Source organism: Propithecus coquereli, unplaced genomic scaffold (genome assembly GCF_000956105.1).
Source record: "Propithecus coquereli isolate 6110/MARCELLA unplaced genomic scaffold, Pcoq_1.0 Scaffold227, whole genome shotgun sequence".
Lineage (NCBI taxonomy): Eukaryota > Metazoa > Chordata > Mammalia > Primates > Indriidae > Propithecus > Propithecus coquereli.
This window is the reverse complement of record NW_012147808.1, coordinates 3,732,737-3,740,253: the sequence shown is the minus strand read 5'-3', so window position 1 is coordinate 3,740,253 and position 7,517 is coordinate 3,732,737. Positions and strand designations below refer to the sequence as shown.

The 7,517-nt window shown below is 37.3% G+C and overlaps 1 pseudogene; it reads left to right on the top strand.

The window, feature by feature from the left end:
* Positions 1–2,034: 2,034 nt before the first annotated feature.
* On the top strand, positions 2,035–4,310 carry LOC105811040 (annotated as a pseudogene).
* Positions 4,311–7,517: the final 3,207 nt, after the last annotated feature.

Here is a 7,517-nt window from a genome sequence, read left to right as displayed (position 1 = left end):
GGTATAATTGAAAAATAGCATGATGTAAGAAACGTATTATATTCTTATGACCAATTCAGTTTTCCAAATCACTTTATGTCTTTAGGGAAATGCTGCTTATAAATGGTGCCGACATCAATATTTGATTTCTACTTTGCAAAACACATTAATAATAACAATCTGTTTTACTTTCATGGGTCAAGCAGCTTGAACAAGTGTGACTATCTATTTTACAGTAGAGGAGGCTGAGGCATGGTGGTTTGCTCAATGACACATGGCTAGTGCATGATGAAGCTGGGATTGCTAGAGTTTTACTAGTACGAATTGAACAATTTCTTTTGGTTTTAATTAACTTTTTCTTGGGAGTAATTGTAGATTAACAGAAAAGTTGCTAAGATAGTATGGGACGTTCCTGTGTACTACTCATGTAGTTTCCCTTACTATTATCGTCTTACATTACCATGTGTGTTTCTCAAGACTATTAAATGAACGTTGACATATTCCTATTAACTAAATATCATATTTTATTCACATTGCACTGATTTGTCAATATGTGTCCTTTTTCTGTTCCAGTATTCAGTCTGGAACAACATACTGCCTTTTGGACAATTACCTTGTAAATAATTTAAAATCATAAATCTTGTGATCATAAACCATGAGGACACTATAGTCTCCATTTCCAAAGTTTAACACTAACTTAAAATATCCCTTTCATCTGAAAAGAAGAAAGGGTTGTTTATATCTAATGACTATTTTAATTCTAAAATGGTACTGCTCTTAGAAAACCCTGAATAGAAGAAGTGGAGAGATTAAGAATTATGTAATTATTCAATTAATAACAAGCCTATCTTCCTTTCCAACACACATCCAATTAGGTTTTTTTTTCATTTCAGCATATTACAGGGGTACAAATGTTTAGGTTACATATATCACCTTTGCCCCCTCCAGTCAGACATTCAAGCATGTCCATCCCCCATACTGTGCACTCTGCACCCATTAGGTTTTGCACAATGAAGCCATCTGAAATACAAGTGGATGCTAGTGGGTCTGAGAGCCACAATAATTTATTCAGGAATTATTAAGGATGTTTAAAAGTGGTGTACATATTAAAAATATCATTTCAGTACTGACACTGACCAAACAACATATATTACATTTGTAACTTAAAAAAAGGATGAGTAAAAACCATGTTGGTCATGGTAAAGTAGGAATTAAGACTGAAGATGTTATAACTTCTGTTCTGTGTCAATTACTCTAGGCGCTTGTTCTCACCACTCATCATCACCTTCCGTGCTTGTTACTGCATCAATGTTTTTGTGTGCTTTGCCTTATCTGATTCTCACAAGAACCCTATCAATAGACATTCTTCTTACATCCACTTACAGAAGTGGCAGCTGAGGCTTTGAGAATTTGAAGAATTTTGAGTAACATGTTCCACCCCAGAGGAAGATCCCAGATTTGAATCCAGGTCTATGTAAGTCTGGAGTTGATGTTCTTACTCGTTTCACTTCATTGTCTTTCCTGCTTTGGTCCTAGGATAAGCTGAGCACTGCTGGGTCATATATTGATATTTTTTGCTTTGTAATAAGTGGGTGTTGACTGATCCCATGACTTTATAGGGTTTGGTTGAACTCTTGTTTCCTTGGCAACAACTTATAACTCGATATGGGGTTCATCATGCAGACACCAGTAGGAATGACCCTGGAAACCTAATGGAAATAGTTGTCTTAAAGTGAGCCAAAGGACAGATATTAACATATACAATTGTGTATTTGTTAGTTTTATTAATATTTGATTCTTTCTGTTAACTCTAAGTGACATTCATAAGAATTCACCTTATTTGTAAGTCTCACAATAAATCCCATTTTTCTTTTATTCACCTATTTTTTAACAAACATATATATGTATACATATACAAATATTAACACATGAAGACATATACATGTGCTATTTGACTGATGCATTCCAGTTAATGCATATAGACGAGGATACAATCATCCTGTGAAGCTGTGTCTACCTGTGGAAAGTGAAGTCAGTGGCTGGATAATTGTCCGGATGACTCGTTACGAAGCTTTCTGTGGGTAAGGGGGATGGCTTTGTAAGTGAGTTAATAGTAACCACAACTGGTAAGGACACTTTATCATAAGTAACATTCTCACATTTTCAAATTTGACCCACATTATAATCCTGGGAGATGAGCAGGTAAGCTATTAATATATACACACCTTTTGCTTTACAATAATATCAAATAAATTTGAAATATGTATATACTTAGTAGTTATACCTGATCAGACCTGACAACATTGTGTAAATAATTGGCATACAATTAATAAAGCCTCAAGACTGTCTTATAAGCAACTTGTTTCTCTTCCTTGCCTATGTGTATATGTATATGTACATGCTTGTAGAAAGGTCACCCTGCTCTGAAGTTCTTGCTGAAAAGAAAAATCCTCTCCTTTCCCTGTTAGGCACTGGAGCCAAAGGTTCTGAGTTCAAACCCCAGATAAAGCATCTGTTGTTTGCTTGAACTTAGACTCTTTAAGCATGAGTTTTCCACCATCAAACAAGGACAATAGAACTATCACAGACTGTGTTCTAGGCAGTGGGCCCTGAGCCCCACCTTACTTCACTTAGTCACCATGGCAACCCTGGAATTGGCATTATTATTTTTATAAACTTTCATTTTAAAATGACAGATTAAAAATAAACTCAATACTTAGTGCATACTATTTATGTATTAAGTTTACAGCTAAGAATTTTCCACAGATCATTCTCTTTTATAAAGAATGACTAAATTCATTTAAAGGCCCAATACAGTTCCGACTTTGAAAGACATATTTGAGGAGTAGCCATGATTTTCAAGTGGCCTTTAAACTGCATAATATTTCTTCTTCTATTTGTAGACAAGGCAGTCTCCAGGTTAGGATGCCATGCTGGTCACTCCTGCTCCCATTCCATGCCAATGGCAGGCATCACTAATAAATTACAGTCCTCCTTTCCTCATAACTCAGAGTTGGCTTCAGAATGTTTCTCAACAATTCACTCCAGGAAGCCACTAGTAAATGATCAACGCTGGCACTTGAGATGAAAACTATTTCTCTTCTCTACCACATGCGGATACCTTCCTTCCCCCATATTGAAACTTGGCCTCTTTTAAGGCATTCAATAATTTATCTCCAACCCAATTCTGTCTGAACTTTCACTACTACCTTCAACAATTTCTACTTTTGTGTTCTCCATGATAATAGAAACATTAAGATAATATTGTGTATGGATACACCAACTTATTGATGACTATAATACTATAAATTGAACTGAAGCAAATTTTTCTTTATCATAATTGTAGATTCTACATGCTGATCACTGTTGGAGGTGTCACCTTTTCCTTGGAAATCATGCAAAACCAAAGCTTTGTAACTGAGTTCGTCTTCCTGGGGATTTCACAGAATCCAAATGTTCAGAAAACATTATTTGTTGTATTTTTGTTTGTCTATATTGCCACCATTGGGGGCAACACACTAATTGTAGTAACCATCCTCAGCAGCCCTGCACTACTGCGGTCCCCCATGTACTTCTTCTTGACTTTCCTGTCCTTCCTAGATGCGTGCTTCTCCTCCGCCTTCACCCCGAAGATGGTCGTGGACTCCCTCTATGAGAGGAAAACCATCTCCTTTGAAGGCTGCATGATACAGCTTTTTGCTGAACATTTCTTTAGTGGGGCAGAGATGATTGTCCTCACAGCCATGGCCTATGATCGGTATGTGGCCATTTGCAAGCCTTTGCATTACTCTTCCATCATGAACCGCAGGTTCTGTGGCACTCTGATTGGGGTAGCCTGGGCAGGGGGTTTCTTGCATTCCACGATACAAATACTCTTTATATTCCAATTGCCATTTTGTGGTCCAAATGTCATTGATCACTTTTTGTGTGACTTGCATCCATTACTGGAGCTTGCCTGCACCGACGCTCACGTCTTCGGCTTTTTTACGGTGGCCAACAGTGGGTTTTTCTGCATCATAATCTTCTCCTTGTTGCTTGTCTCCTATGGTGTCATCTTGTTCTCCCTGAGAACTCATAGTTTCCAAGAGCGGAGAAAAGCTCTGTCTACCTGTGGATCTCACATTACTGTTGTGGTTTTGTTCTTTGTACCATGCATGTTTGTATACTCAAGACCTCCATCTACTTTCTCCTCTGACAAAATGGTGGCAATAATTTACACCATCCTAGCTCCCTTGCTCAATCCTCTGATTTATACTTTCAGGAATAAGGAGGTAAAAAATGCCATGAGGAAAGTATGGAACAGATTGTTGGTGGTTTCTGATGGAAAATAAAATACTAAACTTTTTTTTATAAAGTCAAGGGTAAGAGTAAAAAAGTCAAAAAATATTCTTGGACAAAAAATTTAAGGGATATAACTCTACAGAAAGAGGCAGCATAATGTTATAATAGTGGTCAGAAAATGATATTTTCACCCTCTGAATCTCATCAACTCTGAGTTGGCAGTCCAGTATCACATATGTAAATTAAAGTGTGTTGAATTTTATATTTACTTAGAATCTAATAATAAAAAAGCATGACAAGAAATATTACCTCATCAAGTGCTTGTCATTCACTTCATGCATTGAAAAACCTCTTTGGAAGGAAGACAACAATATCTCAGAAATTAGGGACAGAAATTTGCCCAAACTATGCCAATTGAAAAGAAGGCTATGTTTGGGACACTGGTATTAGTGTCTCTGAGTAAAAAAACAGCCACGACTAAGGCAGAGCACAGACCAGAGCATTCACAGAACCTCAGTTACAGGTGTTACTGTTTCACATGACTCTGTCATTTAATGTGGGTCCACCAACTGCTACAGAATTTGAGTCACTCAGTGAATTTCTTGAGAAACAAAACGTGATTGGCCCAGTCATGCTTACAGATGAGTTCCTCTTGGGTCAGGTAACCACCCTCTACCAACCAGCTGCAAGAGAGGAAGAGGGAACAAATTCCACAAGGGAGTTAGCAGTGGTTATCTCTTATTCAAATACAATCTAAGGGAACACTTGAGAAACCAGGTTTACTAGCAAACCGGTTCCAAAGCTATAGATGCAGTGAGCTGACTTCCCCCCTAAAGGGGAACAGGGGAATAGAAGCCAGAGGCATCAGAGAGCAAAAGGCAGATTTCAAAAGAGAATTAATTTTCATTTTATTTGGTGATTGAAATTTTCTTGACTTTGTCCACCCAAAAGGAAGTAATTCTATTTGAATAATTATCAACAAAGAGATCATTCAAATGTAGACAGATCTTGTAAGTTCTTCCTGTAGTTAAGGTTTGTTAGTCTCAGGTTTCCAAGTGGCTTCTGTAATAAAATTATTTGCAGTAAAACTTTTAAATTCCTGCTATCACATCAACAATAATAAAATTCCTATTGAGTATTATAGACAAAAGCACTAAGTGATATTTTTCTTTTTCCCTTAATATTCTATGACAGTCCCAAAGTAGACGAATGTATGATATTAGTTTTCTCTGTCACAATAGAAATGGCAGAGTACAGGTAAGATTTCATTGATCTCACATGGGGAAGTCCATGAGGAATTAAGATTAGGATCTAAAACATTATCTGAATAAATGTGTGCACTGCAGACCAAGTGCACAACAAGGGCTTGGACATGCTGGGGAGCTTTTCCTGCTTCCTTCCCAGGCTTGTCCATCATTTGTCTGTCATCGTAGGAAGGGCAGCTTCTTAATGTCTTTTTCCCTTCACGTAGAGGTTCTTATTGTTAAGTAGTTCCTTTATCCCTAAAAACTAGCTAGAGATTGATGATCTGGTATCATTGGCTCAATTAATTTATAAATCTGTGAATTGAAGACTTGATGTACTACAAAATAAAACATTATTCTGGCCAGATTATTGTGAACAACACAGATTCATTCCTGATCCATGAAACACTCAAATTCAAACAGATTTTAATTATTTGACCTCCCAACTTCTCATTGTGGTCTCTGGTAATAATATACAAGGAAAAAATAAAATATAATATTTAGCATATGAAAATACAAATACTGAAAGACATGGACCTAGCCTTTTTCATTCTAACTAGGTTCATGAATAGAATTTTTCAAAATTCTCCTAACACAGTCATTGCTTTAGCATTCCATTTTATTTTCTTTGTTGATTTGACCTAGGCATGATGAAATTCATTCTAATAAGTTAAGTGGGCTCCATGATCTTAAGATTTTATTTTCAGTTTACAGGGCAAATAAAGTTGGGGAACACAGAAGGCAACATTTTAGATTTTCCCCTGTATGTTAGACATATCCCTTCTGTTTATGTTCAGTGGACAAAAATTAAGTGGCAGAGCTACACCTGGATGCACAGGGGGCTGAGTAAAGTAGGCTGTACTTGGCTGGTCATGACAAGTACCCATTTCTTACTGCACAGGAGGGGAGAATGGGTTTTAGTGGACAATTATCAGCCCTGTCACAGGCACCTGACATCGGGAACATCCCCAGACATATTTTTCACTCAAAATAAATTCAATTTGACATTTATTGACAGCTTATTATTGCCAAGTACTATTCTAAGTAGCAGTAAAGAAATTCTATATTCGCAGATAACAGTATAGTGGATTATGCTCTTTCAAAACATTCCATAGCAAGTCCAGAAGATTTGTGAGATCCCCGAATTTGAAGATATTACATGAGTTTTTCTGCAACTAGGTATTGCCAGTTTTTTAAGAGAATCTTATGTTTTGAATCCCTGCAGCACTATAACTTTCCTGTGTTCATCATAGATCTCATCCCCCCACACACACCCCAAATCCCCTTTCATAAGATCCTCTGGATCTCAAGTCAGTAATAAGCAGAATCCTCTACCATTCCAATCTCTTATGTAAACATTTCCTTTCTTTTATTGTTTTCCTTTTCTCCTCTCTTTGTTTCCACTCAAGTGAGGCATGTTTCTTCTCCCGTAGTTCTCATGCTCAAGGCCTACAGATGAGACTTCGTTCTGGTTGCTTCTCACTGCTACTTCCAGCTCATACCCCTGCTTCAGTTCGTGATTATTCCTAGTTTCTAATCTCAATCTGACTACGCCAGACTCCACTTTTCCTTATAAAAATCATTCACTGCTTCCAGGATCACTTCCTCTTGTACCTTAAAGGTGCCAGCTCCTGGCTCAGTGTCACTCAAAGTGGTTCTGCCATACTTCTCGGAGATTTCAATATCCATGTAGATGATCCTTCCAATATACTGGCTCCTAAGTTGACCAATTGGCCAATTTCCTTCTAGGAATCTCGTCCTTTAATCCATCTCAGCTGTTCACTCCCGTGGTCATACCATAGACCTTGTCATTACCATCATTTTAAAACTTTCTGTAATCTCAATCTCCTACTCACTAATTTTCAAACAATTTCCATTGTTTCCAGCTTCCTTCTAATGGTGCTCAACTCTAACAATTCTTTAAAGCTATGGTGACATACAAACCATTGTTCCTGTCAACTTTTTACATGACCCCAGACACACTCCTGCCTAAGAAAGTCTGAAAAATAATTC